This window comes from Nomascus leucogenys, chromosome 11 (genome assembly GCF_006542625.1).
Source record: "Nomascus leucogenys isolate Asia chromosome 11, Asia_NLE_v1, whole genome shotgun sequence".
Classification (NCBI taxonomy): Eukaryota; Metazoa; Chordata; class Mammalia; order Primates; family Hylobatidae; genus Nomascus; species Nomascus leucogenys.
The window spans coordinates 71667071-71688664 of NC_044391.1; the positions used below are offsets into that span (position 1 = coordinate 71667071).

A 21594-nucleotide genomic window follows, 5' to 3' on the forward strand; every position below is an offset into this window, starting at 1 on the left:
TGCAGTTTTACAGTTGTAAAACCTGTCTTAAAATTCATATCCCCTTCTGATACAAAGTCAGTGATGGTGACACACAAATTATGTCCATGGAAGCAAACTCAAGCTTCTCATTAAAAGTACTAGAAGATTTTCTTTGGAAGTTTCATACAAATTCAATAGTCACCATTATATCGGAAAAATAATGAAATTTTTCTCCAACTCCCCTACAGATGCCTCCAAATAGCTTTCAGTTCTAGCTTTTTACACAAATAGTGGCCTTTTCTATGTAATTATGATATGCAAAATGTTGGGATGGAATAGGAAGGTATAAAAGTTTCACTTCCCCAGGCTGCCCCAGGCATCTCTAACCACATCAGCTGCCTGGACCCAGGGTAGCTAAGAGGGCATCCAACAGGCAGCTGGGGCAGTCAACCTCTTCTCCCACCAAACAGAGAGCTCCAGCCCCTAACACCAAGGCCATTTGCTGTTTGTCCCTCACTGCTTCTCCTAGCACCACAGCCTCCAATGGAGGTGGGGACTCTTCATCCTCTGAGGGTGGATTAATTTCCAGAAGAGCTTTACATCACCCACAGCTAAATTCAAATGAATAAAACACATTTTAATATAGCTAATAACATTTGGAATCCCGAAGAGGCACGACATAAATTGATTTTTTATTATTATTATTTTTCCTAAATGGACTCTGGGGGCAAATTTCCTCAGCCAAATGCTTTGGGTTTGCTTATAATAGTCCTGTTGGTCCCCGTGGTTTGTAGGAAAAGTGTCAATTAGATTTATGAGAACTAAGATGCTTAATTAAAAACATTCTCATTGCTTTATAGCTGTGCCTCCTCAGATACACAAAACAAGTTCTTTCAATAGAGACTTCCAAGAGGCAACTAAATCAGTTTTACTATTGTTTCTCATGAAGTTCTAATAATGAAGCTTATGGTTCATTAATGGCATCAGTCATTTAAGGGATTATCTTCATAAGGGAGTAAAAATGGTATCTTAATGGTGTCAGCCAAGAGTCATCACAAAACATTGACACTCCCTGCTATTAATTCACTTCTATTTCATTTCAAGCTAAAGGTAGTGTGCTCAACCCTCAGCAGGCCTGCACAATTCTTAGGAGAAACAGTAAAGAAGGAACAGTCGGGGCAGGGCCCCACCGCAAAGGCAAGACTGGGAACGCGCTGCCTCTTCCCAGAACTCCAGAGAAACGTCAAGATTTTCCTACTGCTTTGCCCTCTCCTTGTTTGATTTTTCCAGTTTGTTTAAAATATATGTTTATTCACTCTTAATTATGAAAAAAACATATGCTTGTTCCCCCCAAAATCGGAGCAGTGTAAAGTAAAAGAGCAAAGTCCTCCAACTATTTATTTTTTAATATCAAATTTAATTAAAATTTGATCTCCCCTCTGTTTTACTCCACATTTCTGGTTTTTCTTATGCTCTCTGTCTGTCCTGCTCCCTGAGGCCTCCTGGTTGTGCACTCGGGCTCTCAGCCCAGATTCCTTTTGTGGGTTCAGTTGAGCCTCGGGGTCTCCGCGGCCGGCGGCTCCCCGCGGCACTGGCTCCCTCTTGTGGCTCTCTGCGGTCACTGCACACCCCCTGAATGGCAGTCCCTCCCAGCGAGCCCATGGCCTGGGGAGAGCAAATCCGGGAACAGCGAGAGGGACAATCCTAACGCTGCCAGGAGTCAGGAAAGATTCTCCCTCTAACCCAGAAGCCGGCCCCAGGGAGCATTTCGGGTCTCCTCATACATGTTAGGGCTCCTCTGACCCCTGTCGTTCCTTAGATTTCTCAGGTGTTCCCTTGTATGAGGATTTCCAAGAAGCATCAAGAGTGCAGCCTTCAGGGTCCAGGGAGCGGGGGCGAGAGGGATGGAGAAAGTGTGTGTGTGTGTGTGTGTGTGTGTGTGTGTGTGTGTGTGAGACAGATGGGAGAGTGTGTGTGTATGTGTGTTAGAGAAAGAGATGGGGAGTGTACGCGAGAGAGAAATGGGAGAGTGTGTGTGTGAGAGACAGAGAGACAGAGAGATGGGGAGATGTATGTGTGTACGAGAGAGATGGGAGAGTGTGTGTGTGTGAGAGAGAGAGACAGAGAGATGGGGAGAGTGTATGTGTTTACGAGAGAGATGGGAGAGTATGTGTGAGAGAGATATGGGAGAGTGTGTGTATGTGTGTGAGAGAGAGATGGGGAGAGTGTGTGTGAGACAGAGACAGAGAGATGGGGAGAGTGTGTGTGTGTAAGAGAGAGAGAGGGGAGACTGTGTGTGACAGAGAGATGAGAGAGTGTGTGTTGGGGAGAGTGTGTGTGTGTCAGTGTGTATGTGTGTGAGAAAGAGATGGAGAGAGTGTGCGTGAGAAAGAGAGATGGGGAGAGTGCGTGTGTGAGTGAGTGTGAGAGAGAGAGATGGGGAGAGTGTGTGTGTTAGAGAGAGATGGGGAGAGTGCATGTGTGTACAAGAGAGAGAGATGGGAGACTGTGTGTGAGAGACAGATGGGAGAGTGTGTGTGTGTATGTGTGTGACAGAGAGATGGGGAGAGTGCATGTGTGAGTGTGTGTGTGTGAGAAAGAGATGGGGAGATTGTGTGTAAGAGAGACACAGAGAGAGAGGGAGAGTGTGTGTGAGAGAGAGAGAGATGGGGAATGTGTGTGTGAGAGAGAGATGGGCAGAGAGAGTATGTGTGTGTGTGTGTGACAGAGAGAATGTGCGAGACAGTGTGTGTGTGAGAGAGAGACTGTGTGTGTGTGTAGTGTGTGTGTGCATCTCTGTTGGTGTGTGTTGTGTGCAAGTGTACCTGGGAGGAGAGACAAGAAAGAAGAGTTGATAGTGGCTGTCTCACGGCTTCCCAAGTCCTCTGGGGGGATTTAAAAATTCATTTTCTTAACAAACAGATATGAAGCATCCAGAATATGCCAGCACTGGCGATGCCAGAATGAACCAGATATGCTCCTGCTACTAAGGTGCTCCTTTTATAATTAATTGAAGGAGAGCGTTTAGAAATGCTGGCCTAGGAAGCAGCGCTGAATGACAGAGTATCAGAAGATCTGCGACTGAACTCCTCCACCGCCACCCAGTATGGTGACCTTTGAGCAAGACACTTAACCTTCCTGAGTCCAATTTTCTCATCTGTAAAATGAAGACAAAAATACTCACCCTCGTCTGTCTTCACTGGGCTGTTAGGAGGGTCAGCTAGTCTGATACACGTGAAAGTGCTCTGAAAATCACATGCAAATGCAAACGGATGCTGTATTTTCAATATAATTTGAGGGATCCTACGAAAAAAAACATACCTCAAAATGACTCTCTTACAGCATGTGACTGCAGTTCTCACCCAAAGAGGAATCTTCTTAGCTGGGATAAGGCGTTGTTACCTGGAGAGCACAGTGTTAATCCACAGAAGGTAGTTTGTGGATTAAGCCCTCCATAGGCCACTCCTCCTGCGCCCTCCATAGGCCACTCCTCCTGCGCAGGGGAGTCTCCTAGCTCCCCAGCTGAAACCCTGCTTCCTGAACATTGCGCTCGCCCAACAGCTCCAGCATCAAGATCGCACGGCCTCTACCCTGTCTCTCTTTCCCTAAGAGATTTTTCCAAGTGCTGTCCCCATTTGGGTTGGGTGTGCTCTGGATTGTTTTTTTTTTTTTTTCACAGCTACTACCGCTGAGGGGGTTCAGGGAAGATGATCCTTAGCTCACTCTAAGGATGATACAAGATTATCCTTGTATCGTGTATGGTACAAGATCATAATGGAGGCTGACAATGCCAGGTCCATATCTCCTTGGCACTCACCTCTGAATACCAATGGTTCCTTATGTGAACACATAATTTTTCTCTGCTGAGGGCTGTTTTGGGCTTCCAGCAAATTAATGCCCCCATAAGCAGCCCTTAAGCAATGACAGATGAGGTGCAGCTGGATAAATACACCAACTTCTTCATCCCTCAGGGTAGTGAGTAACTCTGAGGAAGGCTGCCCAGTTCCCCAGTGGGTCTAAGCCCAGGTGCCCCACTTGCCTGAAAACATGCTCTTTATTGGCTTCCTACCTTCTCTGTCTCTACGAATGCTTCCTGGGTCCTCTTGCAAATAAACTACTTGCATTCAAATCCTTGCATTGTGATCTAATTGGAGAGAACCCAGCCTCAGACAGCTGGGGCTAGAAGTGGTCCTGGGAAGCAGACCCTCGGGATGGGATTGTGGAAGTGGATCACTCACCAGCCCAGTGGTCACAAGACCCCATAGTTGGTGTTGAGTGGAGTTTTGAAAGATTCTGTAAGATTCTTGTCATACTCATTTTGCAGTTGAGTTCTGTAAGATCCTCATATGCAGTGAACTGAGATGGAGTCCTCTGGAAGGAGACACATCAGCTTATGCAATAGCTCTGGCACTTGAGCAATATGGTAGTAAAAGTCTGTAGAGATGGTTGTTTGTCTTTAGCTGTAATTGGAACCGCGAAAGAAGAAAATGACAGGTTCAGATCAGCCAACCATCCACTTAGAACATAGTGTGGATGCCAGAAGGCTTCCAGGGAAGCATTTTAAAAACCTTCATCTCCTGCAGCTGGAAGGCAGATCAGGAAAAAGAACAGGTCCAGGCCCTCTTTTTCAGAGTGTTCTAGTAACAAAGGAAGTTGAATTCACAGCCCTGGTGTATCTCCTATGGGAAGTGAGGTCCCTGATAAGAAAGGAATAGGGCCCTGATATCCAAGATGGGGAGTCTGGGGTGATGTTCCTGAGAACCTGAACCCCGAGATTCCCAGGAACCACTGGACTGGCAGAAGTTAGCCCCTCTTAATTGCTAGAGGAGATGGTTAGACAAAGACCTCCCCTGAGTCAGGTACCTTCCTAGACAATGTTTGCTGTCCTGAAGATCTGCTCCTGCCTCTCCCCTTTGCTGCTAGATCAATTATGGCCAAGTCTCAGTAAGGTTCAGGCAGGGAAGCAGCATCCCTGCAAGGGAGGAAGGCCACAGGACCTGGCTAATAAACACTGGCAGGGACTGGGAGAACATGAATGGGAATGGATCTTGACAGTGTTGAGTCAGGGTTGGCAGGGACAGAAAACAAGGCTGGATAAGGAAGAGCTTAATGACTGAGGATTAATATCCTGGTAAAAGCAAAGAGAATTCTCCCTTTACTACAATAATGAGGCGTCCACTAGTTAGGGAGGCATCAGTGTCCCTGAGAAGCTCTGCAGTGGTTCTTTTGCAGGAGATGCTGCCTTAGAATTGGGCTTCATAGTCAATGGGAATGATACCACGCTGCAATACCAAAGTCCAGGTGGAGGCACTGAACCATCAGAGGCAAGGTGGAAGTAATTGTCATAATGAGAAGCACAGCAGAAAGACAACCCCGAGCCTTGACCTGAGGGGACCCCTCGGGGTGGCTGATAGACCATGGTGTGTCTGCGGGTGAGATCCTGGGCAGCCAGTGAGGGCCTGGCTTGACTTATGTCACTGAAAAGATCAACAGCAAGTGGGCAAAAAGCTGGTGTCAGCTGCTACAGTAAAAATCACAATCCCTCACCCAGTTTCTGCGTGTGAGTCAGCTCTAAGATCCAGGACTCATTGATTGAAGGGGAGGCCAGGTCCCTTTGAGGAAGGATGCTGCAACAAACCACACCAATTATCTGTGGTAGCTCTTCCCCCAGTCCTCCCCAGAGACTCCCTTAGCCATTTACCTGAGTAATTCTACACCAGAGAAAGGAGAACCCCTAGATCTTTCAAGGACTATTAGACATAGGATCCAAGTGGACATGAATGACAGTTGACCCAAGCACCACCATGGCCCCCTGTTAGAGTGGAACATACAGAACCTTGTGATAAATGGTCCACGTCAGTCTCAAAATGGGCCTCATGGGTCCATGGACCACACAGTAGTCATTCCCCCACTCCAAAGTTATGCTGGTAAACCAGCTCTCCAAAAAGAAAGAGGAAAAAAAAGTAGGGGGAGAAAAAAGCCCTGATTTTCACATATAGCACTGGCCAATTTCAAGTCCCCAACATGAAGTCATTGAACCTGAAGTAGGAAAAAGCGGCCTTAGTCCCGAGTGTAGAAAGAGGATGGATCTATTAAACGACCAGCAGAACTCACTTGGGAGTTGGTCAGAAATGCAGAATCTCGGGCTCATCCCAGGGTATGAATCAGAACCTGCATTTTAACAAGATCCCAGGAAATTCATATGCACTTAAAAGATGAGAAGCCCCTGCTCCAGAACTATCCACAGATCCCCAAAGAGCCTCCAGTTTTTTAGGTCTGAAGATTCTACAGCAGAGAGCATTTCTATTTTAAATAAATGAAGCTGTGACTTTCTCCAATATAGTTATCACTATCCCCATCATTGTCGTCATCACTGTCATCATTACCATCCCCAAGCAGGATCCATCAGATACCTACTTATTTCATGGACCATTTTTTATATATAAAAAAAGCCCGTACTAAGCTGACAATGTCTTCCCCTAGCTGAAAGCATTTTGACAGATATTTTTTCAAAGTAATCAGAGTTCATTTTTTTTCCTTGGCTGGTTTCATCCTCTGGCAGGGTTCTACAACTTAGTTGCTTTCACTTAGTTTATATCACCGTCCCTGGCAATCTCCACTTTCCCCGACTCCGCAGTTCACTCCTCATCTACCCCAGTGCAGCCAGCTCTTCCCTGCCGGCCCCTCCACCTTACTCGAAGCTTTCTGCTATTGTCAGAACAGCCAAAGACAACAATGCTTCAACTGGCAGGAAACAGTCTTCACCCTCTCAGGATTTCCTATTATGTGATGTGCAGCCTTTTCCAGAAACACAATTGCATCTAAAAAGAGAAACTGCCCTGGATTTACCTTCATCTCAACACAATGAGTCCATGGCCACCGTAGCCTTGAACGAGGGCCAAACACTCCGAAGCGCAGAGACTCAGAATCAATGGAGGTGAAGGAAGCTGCTTCCCAGGACTTCCAAGCAAGGGTAGGCAGCTGTTTGCTTATTCCCCATTCTTTTGTTATGTTGTTTGATTTTGCCAGTGAAGCTTGGGTAAAAGGAAGGAAAGAGGAAGAGAGGGGCCACGGACCAAGAGGAAGGAATGGAGGGGAAGGGGCTCAGGATGATCAGGAGGTGGGAGCCATAACTGTGGGGTGGAGGGGATGACTCGAGAGAAAAGGAAAAGTAGCAGGTGAGTTGTTGAATGAGGAAGGATGAACTGGAGAAGGAAGAAAGGAGAGCAGAGGTTTCACCATGATTTTTAGCTGTCTCTACATAGCTGGAATGATAGGGACTTCATAGCTGGGTCATGGTTTTCTGAAGTGGAGAATGAAGAGAGTTTCAATATCAGTGCCAGGTCTGGCAGTTTTTTATTTCCTTCTTTACACCCCATCCCCCACCCCCATCCCCACCCCCAGTAGCATACCTGCCTCTGGGAAGAGAAGTTCTCACCTCTATTCTCATTCCCTTCTCTGTGTAGGGAGAGTACAGGAGAGCAGATGATGGAGGAGGTAAAAACTGTATCTTCAGAACTAGAGAGGATTTAGGTGTCTGTCCCAGTAATCTGAGACAAGAGAAAATAAAATGCAATTAAGTTGTGGGGAAGTAAATTCAGTTAAATAGTATTAGGCAACTGTTACAGAAGAAATTCTGGCCTGAAAATAAAGACGTGGATTGGATACTGGAGGAAGTGATCCTGTAAGAGAGATGGGGAGTTTTCAATGGTGAAGCTAGCAGGAGACAATGTGAAGAACATTTCTAATGACCTGGAAATTCAGGAAAAAACAGAGAACTGGTGAGAATCCAGGAGGTATGTGAGTTTGATGTTACCTGAAGAGGAATCTGCAGAAGGCAGCATGTCCTCCTGGGCCTCCAACTCTCACAGTTCAGAGGTGAGCAGCCTCAGGTTCTAACCCCAGCTCTTTATTCCTTGCTTCACCTCTCTAAGCCTTAGTTGGGTTCCCCATCTGTAAAACCCAGACAATAACACCCATCTCATGAGGTGTTTGCGAGGATTACATAAGATGTAAATGAGAAGTTCCACTTCCCATACATTCTCTTCAGGGAATTTATGGGCAGAGTCAAGATTCAAGAGGTGGTAAGAAAATAGTTTCAACCTGAAGTTAGGCATTGGACCAGAGCGAAAAGGAGATGCCAAGAGGCCAGAAGTAGAGTTCAGATCAGATCTGGAATTAAAGATACGGTAAATTTGAAAATTACTAAGACCCTAAGGATCTACACTAGGTAAGAAGAGAGAAAGTGGTGGCAGTGGAGTGGGAGCCAGGTTTTTGTGCACATTTTGCCTTGGGGCCTCACCAAAGAGGGGATGTGGGAAGTTTCTCCCACTAGTAGCCTTCCAACCTAATGTAGGAAAATGGATAGAATTAGATTATCAGCATTTTGCAACCTCTAATGAATAATGAACCTAGCCACTGATCATTACGCCAGTTATTAATTTATTTCCTCTCAGCCCCACATCCACCCTTCAGTAACTGCTCTGTGATAATGGACTGGACTCTTCAAGCATTTCTCCTTTACAATGAGATCGATGTGAAGCTTTGTCGGTAGAGGGCGCTGGAGGGACACTGCAGGGAGAAGGGGGCTTTTCTTCCTGGTTCCAGGGTACTGACCTTTGTTTTTTCTTGCTCCAGCTGCATGGTCTGTCAACAGTGCGTGTGTGAGTCACCCAGTGGTGCTCTGCCCCAGCAACATACCCATAACGTACAGTCCATCAGTGACCTCAGAGCCCCAGCCTAGGCCCAGTGAACCTCACCTCAGTCCTTGTGATGTGGATTAACATCCGCAGTGGAGTCTTAACTCCTCCTGGGAACTGCTTTCCAGTGTCAGCTGGCCTGCACCCCAGGATGTTGTTTCCCTGGGCCCACCCAACATGAGCATTGCACACCAGACCCTCCACCCATTGCACACATGAGGACTCACCTCCCAGACTTAACGCACCTGCACCCACTGGTTTCTTTCCTGCTGGCCTGGAGGCTGTGGACCGGCTCTGGCTGGACAGCCCAGTGAACTTAACTGCTATCTAGTGGGCCACACACTTGCCTACTCCAATAATGTTGGAACCGCAGCCTTGGGGAAGAGCCCACCCCTTCCAGGTTTGCTTTTCCTTGAGTACTCTCCCTTAGACATAGGGTACTCATCAGAAGTCTCTTTATGTCTTCATAGGTACTCTCTTATCTTATTGTATTAGTTCATTCTCACACTGCTAATAAAGACATACCTGAGACTGGGTAATTTATAAATGAAGGAGGTTTAATTGACTCACAGTTCCGCATTGCTGGGGAGGCCTCAGGATGCTTACAATCACAGTAGAAGGCAAAAGAGAAGCAGGCACCTTCTTCATGGGGTGGCAGGACAGAGTGGGTGCAAGCAGGGGAGATGCCAGACGCTTATAAAACCATCAGATCTCGAGATAACTCACTATCACAAGAACAGCATGGGGGAAACCACTCCCATGATCCAATTACCTCCACTTGGTCACTCCCTTGACACGTGGGGATTATGGGGATTACAATTCAACATGAGATTTTGGGTGGGGACACAGCTAAATCATGTCACTTATCTTAATGATTGTTTTTATGAAACTTCCAGTATTGGAATTAACGAATGGCTTCTGTTTCTTGAGTGGATCCACAACAACACAATCACGAATGGCTGCTAACTTCACAAAGAGACAGCCAGAACTATGTGGCCTTGTTGGAAATGTACAACACAATCTTTCAAGTATTCTTGTCAAGACATCAGCCCTGAGTCTGATCAAGCCTTAAATCTGACTAAAAGTATGCAAGAAATACATGGAGCATGGAAACATGTTAAATGACACCATGAGTATAATCAGAAAGTCCAGTCTGTGGGAAACTCCATAGGGAAGATAACCAGAATTCTTCAACAAATGAGGGAAATAATCTATAAATTCAGAGACTTAAAAGGCACTAATTAAAATCTATGGACCTTGCTAAAGGCATCACACTACCTGAATTCAAAACATACTACAAAACCAAAACAGCATAGTATTGTCATGAAGACAGACACGTAGACCGCTGGAACAGAATAGAGAACCCAGGAATAAATTCACATATTTACAGCTAACTGACTATCAACAAGGCACCAAACATTCACTGGGGAAAGAACGACCGCTTCAATAAATGGTGCTGGGAAAACCGGATATCCATATGCCAAAAAATGAAAGTAGACCTAGATCTCTTACCAGACAAAATTCAAATCAAAATGGATTAAAGACTTAAATGAGAGACTTGAAACTGTGAAACTGCTAGAAGAAAACATTGCAGAAACTCTACAGGACATTGTTCTGGCCAAAGATTTTCTTGGGTAAGATCTCAAAAGCAGAAGCAACCAAAGCAAAAATAGACAAATGGGATTACATCAAGCTAAAAAGCTTTTGCAGAGCAAGGAAACAACCAGTGGAGTGAAGACACAACCTATAGAATGAGAGAAAATATTTGCAAACTATTCATTTGACAAGAGGTTAATAACCAGAATATATAAGGAGCTCAAACAACTTAATAGCAAAGATATATATATTATTTTAAAAATGAGTGAATCATCTGAATAGATACTTCTCAAAAAAATACAAATGGCAAACAAGTATATGAAAAAAATGCTCAACATCACTAATCATGAGGAAAATGCAAATCAAAACCACAACGGGATATCGTTTCACTTCAGTTAAAATAGCTGTTATCAAAAAGATAACAGCTTTTTGATAACAGGAATACTGTTACGGAATACTATTCGGCCATAAAAAGAATAAAATCCTGGCTGGGTGCAATGGCTCACACCTGTAATCCCAGCTACTCAGGAGGCCGAGGCAGGAGAATTGCTTGACCCTGGAGGCAAAGGTTGCAGTGAGCCAAGATTGCGCCACTGCACTCCAGTCTGGGTGACAGAGCAAGACTGTGTCTCAAAAAAAAAGAATAAAATCCTGTCACTTGAAACAACATAGATGGAGCTGAAAGTCATTATGTTAAGTGAAATAAGCCAGTCAAGGAGCTAAACAGGTGGTCCTTATGGAGGTGGAGAGTAGAAAGATTATCAGAGGCTTGGAAGACTGGGGGTGCAGGGGATGAAGACAGGTTGGTTAATGGGTGAAAAAAAAATACAGTTAGAAGGAATAAGTACTAGTTTTTGATATCACAGCAGGGTGACTATAGTTAACAATCATTTATTGTATACTTCAAAATAACTAGAAGAGAAGATTTGCAATGTTCCCAACACAAAGAAGTGATAAATATTTGAGGTGATGGATATTCTAAATAACCTGATTTGATCATTACATGTTATATGCATGTATCAAAATGTCACATGTAGCCTATGAATATGTACAGTTGTTACATATCAAAACAAATGAATAAAATTTATGGTCCTTAGATCTTGATTCAAACAAATTTTTTAAAAAAGATTTATGAGGCAATGGAAAAAATTTAAACACTGGCTGAATATTTGGTGATATCAAGGCAATTATTTTTAAAAATGTAAGAGCTAATGGAGAAAATATGAACACTGAATATTTATATTAAGAGAATTATCTTTCTAAGCAATGATAAGATTGTAGATATTTTTAAGAGTTTTAGTCTTTTACATTTACTTAGTAAAATATTAACAAATGAAATAATGTAATGAGGATTTGCTTCAAAATAATCCTTGCCTGGGTTAGAAGTAGGTGGGAGAATGTATTGGCCATGAGTAGATATATTGAAGCCAGATGGTGAGTACACGGATTTTTAAAAAAATTTTGATGCTCTTACAAATGGACTAAAAAAAAGAAAAAAAAAAAAAAAAAAGAGCAACCTAACTGAAAAATGAGCAAAGGGTATAAATAGGCAATTCATTCAAAAAGCATGTGTAAAAGTGCTCAGCCTAGCTAGCAATGAAAAAACAATGAAAGATCAGTAAGAATATGGAGAAACAGGTATTCCCTCTGGTACTACCATATTGATGGACAATTTGACAAAAATTTTTCAAAAGGTAAAATTTGCATTTTCCTAAACCCAACAGTTTAGCTTCTAGATATCTATATTAGAGAAACTGTCAAATATGTAGACAAAAATATGAGCTTATTGCAGCATTTTTAGAGTAGTGAAACTTTACAGGCAAACTAAATATCCATCAATGGAGGAGTGGTTCACAAAAAGAAGTAAACAAAACATGGTGTATTCACACAATGGATCCTTTGCAGCGGTTAAAAAGAAACTCTATGTGGGCCAACGTGGTAAAGAATCCAAGATATTGTTCCATGGAAAAAGCATGTTGTGGAGTAATATGTTCCATTTGATCCCATTTCTGTAAAAATAAAACTAAACTAAAACATGTAGAATAAACCCCTCTAAAAATGAGATATTTGTAATATGTATACATAATTTTGTGTGTCTATACATATACGATACACTATGTAATTCTGCTTTGTTTATTTTTCGTAAGAATATATTCATACTGCTTCTATAATTTGCTTTTACTTTGTATTTACTGAATTTTGTAACAAATAAATCATTAGTAATCTGTCCAAGAACAGTTTCCAAAGCATGGCAGAAGGCCAGCTGTGATGAACTGAGGGCCCTACCTGACCTGACCAGCCTGGCCTTGTTAGTATACTGGTAACCAGACAAGATTTAAGACATAAAAGCCTCAAATATTTAAAAGGATTTTCTCAGAAAAAGGGGAGAGGGTTTCCTCAAATGCTTCTTGCCATCAGATTTTAGGGCCAGAAGGATTTTAGAGGCCAATTGGTCCAATTGCTGACTTTTAAGGAAGCTAAAGTTGGGGTCCAGAGAAGCTAGTTTTCCAAGGCCCCCGGACTATTTGGCATTTTTTTTCTTTTTAAAGGTCTCTTGACTGGGCGTGGTGGCTCACGCCTGTAATCCCAGCACTTTGGGAGGCCGAGGTGGGTGGATCATGAGGTCAGGAGATTGAGACCATCTTGGCCAACACAGTGAAACCCTGTCTCTACTAAAAATACAAAAAAAAAAAAAAAAAAATTAGCCAGGCTTGGTGGTGGGCGCCTGTATTCCCAGCTACTTGGGAGGCTGAGGCAGGAGAGTGGCGTGAACCCAGGAGGCAGAGGTTGCCGTGAGCCAAGATCGTGCCACTGCACTCCAGCCTGGATGACAGGGCGAGACTCCATCTCAAAAAAAAAAAAAAAAAACAAAAAATAAAAAAGGTATCTTGCTAAATACCAAAAGGGACAGCCAGAAGAGTATGTCCAGGGGACCTCTGAAAGTCTGAGAACTATGAAGAAGTAACTAGGGATTTATGTGTTCAAGACAAGAATCTACATGAGAATTCATGCAAAGTTGCTGACAGCCATGTATGAGTGACAGGCATCAGCAATCATCCACCACCGGAATCAGGGAAATGAATCATCCCAGGCTTTGTTCTTTGTAGAACAGTGCATTTTCCTCTGGCCTCCCCTCTTCTATATCAGGGGATTGTTTCAACTACAGTCACTGGGCTGAAGGACCCACTAAATTTGGCCTGATTCCTGTCTTGGCAGGCTGCCGTGGCAAGGGTGATGGAGAAGTGTTTACAAGTGTCAGATCCCAAGAACATTTTCTTTGTTCTGTCTGACAAAGCCCAGAGTCAGATAGGCAGAGTGGTGAAAAGAGCTCTGGGCAAGCAGTCAGCCAGCCTGGGGTCTGGTCTTGGTTCTATCACGAACCCAGCTGTGTGAGCTTGAGCCAGTCATTTGAGGTTTTCTGAACATGCAGAGTAAATGGGCTAGCTGTGATTCCCTCAGCCCTTGTGTCTGGGGAAATTGTTTTGGAATGAAAGTAGCTTTTGGCCTGTGTACCATTTTCAGAATATATTATCTCAAGCAGAGTGAGAAAGAAGTGCAAGGACATAGCTATGATTGGCATAGAACTGAAGTCAGATACTAACAAAGAAAAAGGTCGACACTGACAATGCCATCTCCAGGGAGAACAAATAGATTCATCCTTGAAGCCAACTATTGTGGTGGCTGCCTGGAGTACTGTGTTGAAAAGGATTTGAGATAACCTAAGCTCAAAGGAGTTCTGTGATCCATTAATAATGTCTGCTACAGGTAAGGGAGCTAGAACAAGGTAAGAGTACCCCAGATTTTTGCTACTCCTGCACCCAATTACCACATTTAGGTTCCTATAGCCATGAACCCATGAACCTAATGCAAAGTAGGAAATTGCATGTGATGAAATCCCTATAAAGAAAATTTCAAGAAGCAGGCTTATTTAGGATATAATTAACAAGTAAGAGAGCAGCAAATCGGGATGCCTGAATTCTGTTCTTTGGACCATCATTGGATAATAATCTTGGACAAACCAACAACATGTTGGAATCCCTACATTCTGGCTCTGTTATGGCCTGAGGCATGGTAAGGAAGGCACTGAAGGGTCTTTGCAAGTGGAGGTGGTATAGGGACATGCTCTGGTGATCCTGTAGCCACAGAAAGTGCTTCTCAGGGGCAGTTTGGTACAGTTTGGTCTTATTTTAATTAATGCTGTAATTTTATGGGATTTTAAAAACATATAGTGAATTACATGTTTTCCACTGTGCCATGTTAAAAAGGGCAGCAAAAAGTAATCAAAAGAAAATTACCTATATTCTTATCATTCAGATCCAACATTTGACAGCTTGTATTTCCTGGATACAAAGATAATTTGACATAAATGTTTTCCTTCATAAAGTAGTAAATGTACTTTTTTTCTCTCATGTTAGGAAAGTAAATCACAAACCAGAACTGGGATACATAAAAATTCACAAAAATAATTATTATTTAATAAGATTAATTTATAACTGCATGTCATTATTACTGAGTGGTGAGCCAGGGCCAGGTTAAGGTAATGCTCTTCATGCTATCGTCACCTCTAAGTTTGCATATACAGTTGAGGCAAACCAGGGTCCTTTTTGAAATGACATGCAAAAATGAGTAAGGCCCAGAAAGTAACAGTAAAGATACATAAACTGGTTTTTAAAAATTGGGTTTAACATTGCGACATCATCTATTCAATAAAATAAAATAAAAATCACTTGCAAATGCAAAGGCAAGCCATAGGATTCCTTTCAAAGGGCAAGGGGTGGAGCTGTGTTGTATACTGTACTGGTTAAGCCTAGTGGCTCTCAGGTCAGACTGGCTGGAATCCTGGCTTCCCCAACTAATGAGGATAATAGTGCTACCAACCTCACAGGATGGTTGTGAGGAGTAATTGGATTAGCACGTCTTTGGACTGTGCCTAGCACATAGTAAGGACTCAATAAATCTTGCTATTAAGATGCACCCTTTTGGGCCAAACATGATGAAGATCATTACTGCCTCATGGTCTTACCCTCTTCACCCCAGTGTGCCATTTTGACTTAAGTTAGATGAGTCTAACACAAATTCATATATTTATGGTTCAGATGCTACAGGAGATCATTCATGAAAATCCTTTGTGGGAGGTCTTTGGGAGTGGAGAAACCGGAGGCTCCGGGACTTGAAAATCATTTGCCCAATATTATGGAGCTCACGAGTGGAGAGATATGAATCTATCATGTTCTTCCTTGCTCCCTCCGTTTTGTCCCTTTCTTCTTTCTCAGCATCACTGAGGTGCACCCAATCTGCCTTTGCCCATGCTGTTCCTGGGGTGTCCCCTGCTCCCCACTGCTCATCTAAACCCCTGTGTGGTATGAGTGCAATAGGAAAGGAGAGAAAGGAGCAACTAGCACAGGCTGAAATCATGAAGAAACGAAAGGGGGTGTAAGCTGGACCTTGGAGGATGTGTGGGATGTAGGATTTGGCTAAGTGTAAAGTGGAGAAATTGGGCTTGGAGTTGAAGAGGGATGGGAAGAGTTGATGGATGCTGGCAGTGACCAAAATAGGCCATTGATCTGTAGAAGGTGGGATGTTAACTTGGCTACACAAATCTAGGTCTTATTATAGAAAAACAAATGATGTGCCTGCCCTCAAGGAGTTATTTTACTGGGGACTTAGAAACAAAAAATAATAATAATTTCTCTTTAATAATTCCTCATGCCCAGGCACAATACTGGGCACAGCATAGTTTCCAAAATTCAATACCAGACTGATTGGCTGCCATTCTTCTTAACTCAGTTGAGAGACTCCAAACCTTTCCATCTGCTGGCTCCTTCTTTGTATACTAAGGCCACATTTTCCATTTGCCTTCAAACAGTTTAACATTTTTGCTGCATTACTGAGGCCATTTTAATTTATCACTTTGTTTTAAAGCACTGCACCATCCAAAAATAGCACAAAATTACTCATTCTATTCAAGGGTAGTTGGTACTGCAGCCTTATATGAGACATGTAATCTTTCACTGATTGGGCCAGTGTGAACACAGGCCTGATTTTCAGAGTTCTAACAGTCCCGAATGGGAGCTGCTTGTTTTTTTGAAGCAAGTTTTAAGCTTTTTTGCCACCAGAGCCACTGAAGAATGCCTGACCAGCCACAGAGAGAAGCTGTGCAGCTGGGTTCTGAATTCCTTCCTTGTCTAGAGATCCAGGCAGGCTGAAATATTTTAGAAAGAGTTGACTTACCAAACTTTCTTTCTCCTGGTTTTCCACAATGTCATTTCATGTACCTATTTTTAAAATGTTTAGTTTTACATTGGATTTTGTGTTTTAAGCCTATAAAAAACTTGATTTAGGATTTCACTGGAGCCTGGCAGAATAATTTAAAGGGAGAATTTCTTGAGAAATGGAAATCAGTACTGGTTTTTCCAAAAGTTTTGTTGGGATTATTTGTGATTGCTCTTATTTTTATAGTGAGTACAACCCCTCCCTCCCCTTGCCTTCTGCCTCCCTTTTGTATGCATAAGACAGCCTCATTCTGGTGGCGTGTCTTGAAAATCACCATAATGGAATATATATGAGGATTAGGCACAGAAATGTCAGGCCTTATTAAATTTCAGTAGTCAAACTCGCTTTTGTGTTTCCCATTACCTCTCTGGTCTTTGAGACTTTCCAGAGAGGAAGAATTCTCCATGTCCCATAGGAAATGTACCCCCTCCCCCAGTTTTAGCAGAACCTTGCCTGTTGTCAGTCTTTATTGGAAGACTATGATGTTTTCCACTTTCATTGGCTTTTAAAAAATTCTCTTGCAAAGAAGGCCTTTGGGTGATTCATGCAATCAAATTCTGTTAGGGAGGAGAAAGTCTAGCTGTCAGTGGTATTATTAAATGCCCGGTGTAAAACCACAGAATCTGGGCATTCATATCCCCTCTCCCCAAGGAGCTCAGTGAGCTTTGGATGCATTACTTTCCTTTATTCATCCTCACAAGGGAACTCGAAGAGGAAGAGGGGGGCCAGGCTTCTTTAAACAATCTTCCTAGCATTTGTAGCTGCTGTAGTATACGCCGTACAGTAGTTCCCCCACCATAATCCAGTTTTGCTTTCTGTGGTTTCAGTTACCTGCAGGACAGTATTATAAGATATTTTAAGAAAGAGAGACCACATACACATAAATTTTATTAGAGTATATTGTTATAATCGTTCTATTTTATTTTTAGTTATTGCTGCCAATCTCTTACTGTGCCTAGTGTATAAATTAAACTTTATCATAGGCATGTATAGGAAAATATATAGTCTGTATAAAGTTCTGTACTATCTGCAGTTTCAGGCATACCCCTGAAGATAATGGGGGCTACTGTATATACATTGTTTTTCACTCTAGGCGCCTCCAACTAAGTAGAAGTGTGGAGACTCCACAAGGTATAGAAGGAACCTAAAATAGCTATTAAAGGTAGGGCCACCAGATCAGCACAGCTGTCAGGGTTTGAAGGCACCCCTGCTTTTGGAGCTGGCAAAGACCTAAGGAATCCACCGCGAGGAGAGAAGGAACGGGCATGGACACACACAGGTGATTTAGGAGCATGAGGATACACCTCACTCCCAGGCAAGCTCTCCCACCCTCTGCCGCCAAGGAGAGTGCTGGCACATCTCTCTGGCAGTCTTCCACCTGAAAGAGCTAATCTGCCAGTCATCACACACTCATCTTCCTGTGGGCTGCTGGGAAGAATCTGGGTCAGTGGGAGTTTACAGCTGTAGGAGCAGCCAGACCAGGTCATGAACTATGGTTCATCTACTTTGCAGAAAAGATTTAATGAATCCTTTAAGGCTATGCTGCCTCTCCCAGGGGTATTTGCATTTATAAAAGAACCAATGAATAAAACCATTATTTTATATGGGAAATTGGCAAATCAAGTGGAGGAGGAGGCATTTAAGGCCTAGTAGATCCCTCACCTAGCCATAGATTATACCAGAAGTGTGGCGATAACTACTGTACCTATTCAACATGCAGGGCATAAGAACAGCATGGAGACTGGCACGAAGGAGAGCTGAATTCTCAGAGGGCTGCCACCAACTCAACAGTGAGGGGCTCAGACCCTTCACCTCTGTGGGTGTCAGTGTGCTTCTCTGTAGAATGAAGGGTAGGAAGAAGAACCAGTCCACACCACTCCTTCCACCACCTCCTCTCCTCATCCCTCTTCCTTCTCTTTCACTGTTGGGGCGGCTGTGTGGATATCAGAGTCCAGCTGTACAAGCCAGAGTGGGGAGTTTTGGCTGATTGCCAGTTTTCTTCCGAATTTCTCTACAGGTTGAGTTAGGGAGCAGCAAGCTGGTGGCAGGGAGGAACCAGTGTTTGTTGTGCTTTCCATAAAATGAGATCCATCTCTTCCAAGCCACCCTTTTCTCCAGTACTGACTAGCTGATCTCCAAGATACCTGATGGTCTAGTTTCAGGATTAGCCCTGTGGTCTGACCCACTGGCTACTCCAGATGGACCTGTCCCCACCCTCTTCTGTGCACTTGGCCTTCCCTCTGGGCATAAATGCACCAGGGAAAGGACATAACTAAACCGGTTGTATCAGAGCAGCCTGCCTGAGAGAGATCAAGCAAGACACAGGTAAAAATGTTAATAAAAATTAAAAATAGAACCTGCAAAACAGGTATTGCTCTTTTTCAGTTGGCAGAAGCCTGCTGCCAATATCAGAGTGATCCCTACCAATGTGATGAGTGTGGGGAAGGCCATAAAAAGGACCTGCAAATGCTGGCGTGATGTGTGTTATTTTAACGTTTCTGAAATCCTGTTCTTAGTCTGCACACCTTGTCCGGGCTCCGATGTTATCCAGGTGATTCATCATTTAATGCTGTTGGCTTCAACATGGATTTAATGGTAATTAAACCAAGTGCACACTATGTAAAGATCTATTCACTTGGAGGTCCTTCATTTCAGGTCACCAGATACGCCCCTGGACTCCTGCCGCAGCTGATCCAGTGCTAGGTGCTGAGGATACACGGTGAGTTCCTTCTCTCCCTTCAGGGGCAGGTGTCTGGATAGGTAACTTTAATATGATGTCAGATACAGAGAGGGCCAAAAGAGCATGAAGGAAGGCCCTTGACCTCCCAGGTGGTGAGCTGGAGACCCCGGGGAGATAGAGTGAGGTGCAATTTGCAGGAAGAAAGGACTTACCCAGGTAAGCGGGAGGAAGAGAATGGCATTCCCAGTAGAGGGAGCTCTCTTTTTGTATATTGTGGACAGGAAGGCAGTGGGAGGTGGAAGGTGGGAAGAAGGTGGTCAGAAGGAAGAAAAGGAATTGCATTCTCTCCCTTTCCCACTTATCTGCACTCTTATTGCTGCAGAAATAGAGAGAGAAAATCCACATCTAGGGATGGTTTTTATCAGCTTAAAAGAGGTAGAATAAATTTGGAGTACTGTTTCTAATAGCAACAAAACAAACAAATCAGAAAACCCAACCTGCATACAACCTGAATGTCTATCCATAGACATTGCTTAAACAAACCCAGTACATTCATATATATTACGGAATAATATGTAGTTTAAAAAAAGGTAGCTTTATATGTACAGAGAGATATTCAAGAAATATTAGTAAATAAAAAAGCAAGTCATAGGAAAATATATATAGTATACATGTTCCCATTTATGTAAACAAATATACGCATCTTATTTGCGGTCATGTATTTTTGTGCATCTATATACATGCACATATATAAACACATAGAAAAAAGGTCTGGAAAGATTCTTAACTTCTGGGGAGGGAAGTGGGATTGGAGGATGGCAAAGAAAGACTTTCACTTTCTGCTCAATTCACTTCTATATTTTTTATATTTTACCCGAGAATGTATTACTGAGGTAATTTTTTTTTTTTTTTTTTTTTTTTTTAGTCTAGGAGAAAGCAATTGGAAGAAAAGCAAAGCTCTTCAAAGGAGACCTATAAAGTCATCTTTGTTTTGTTCATTCTTCTCATGTTTCTGCATTCTGGGCATTCTCCTAAATTGGGGAGAAACCAAAATGCCCAGAAGTCAAATTCTGCAACTGTCATCATGCAAAATGTCAAATGAGAGAACCAAAGTATGCTGGATTCTATATTGTTAGGAAGGGATGGTTAATTTGATTGACTCTCGGGAGCTATTTTTCTAGCATTAAGTAATTCTAGGGAACCCTTTTGTGATCATCTCTGAGTAAATAAACAAGTGAAATTGCAATTCAAATAATGAATCAACTTTAATGCTCTCATAGAGAATGTAAGCCAAATTACAATGTGAATTTAAATTGTAATATGTCAGAGGCACATTATCCCAATGGCAATATTTTCTAAAATGTCTCTTCTTTTTTTTTTTTTTGAGACGGAGTTTTGCTCTTGTCACCCAGGCTGGAGTGCAATGACTCGATCTTGGCTCACTGCAACCTCCACCCAGGTTCAAGTGATTCTCCTGCCTCAGCCTCCCAAGTAGCTGGGATTACAGGCGTCCACCGCCATGCCCAGCTAATTTTTGTATTTTTAGTAGAGATGAGGTTTCACCATATTGGCCAGGCTGGTCTCAAACTCCTGACCTCAGGTGATCCGCCCGCCTCGGCCTCCCAAAGTGCTAGGATTACAGCTGTGAGCCACCGCGCCCAGCCTAAAATGTTCTTACCCAGCTTCCACCTCCAAGCACACATGCTTCTCACACCTCCGTGATTTTGTTATCTAGTACTAAGCTGACAACAAAGCAGAACATCTAGCACCAACAAATGTTTAGGTGATACACTGTTAGAGCAGCTCCCACCAACACAGATAGGCTTAGGGGTTATTTCGCTCTTTAGCGTCTCCCCTACCGAACGAAGCCTGCAGAAAATTTCTAAGCTTATCTGGTGCCGGTGGGAATTGCGTTCAACCCCACTAGACCACAGAGTCCCAGACTGTATGTCCCAGATTCAACCTCTGGTTCATGTCAGACCTAGCAAGAGTTTGGGGCCACCTTAACTTTTCAACTTGCCAGGGATAGAAAATGTGGATGGCCTTTCCCACTGTTTATTTATGTGGTTCAGGTCGCTTAACCTGGGTGGGCTCCCATTTCCTCACATCCACAGGGGCGCGCAGTTTCTAGACCAGAGAATGTGTTTAAACCCCATGTGACCCTTGAGGAAAAGGCTCTAATAGTAAAGAAGATCCTCTTTTTGAAGAGAAGGGCAGTGCAGTCTCACACCAAAACAAAGCAATCCATATAAGACCCTTTTCTTCTGCCTCAGGAATTCTTTCTTTCTTTTCTTTTTTTTTTTGAGACAGTCTCACTCTGTCTCCCAGGCTGGAGTGCAGTGCAGTGGCACGATCTCAGCTCACTGCAACCTCCGCCTCCCGGGT

The 21594-nt window shown here is 43.2% G+C and overlaps 1 long non-coding RNA gene across 1 annotated transcript; it reads left to right on the top strand.

The window, feature by feature from the left end:
* Nucleotides 1-18770: 18770 nt before the first annotated feature.
* Nucleotides 18771-20461, top strand: LOC105740514. The gene is made up of 3 exons (XR_001116554.2): nucleotides 18771-18854; nucleotides 19185-19248; nucleotides 20135-20461. It is a non-coding gene; the product is annotated as an uncharacterized LOC105740514 (long non-coding RNA).
* The last annotated feature ends 1133 nt before the right edge of the window (nucleotides 20462-21594 follow it).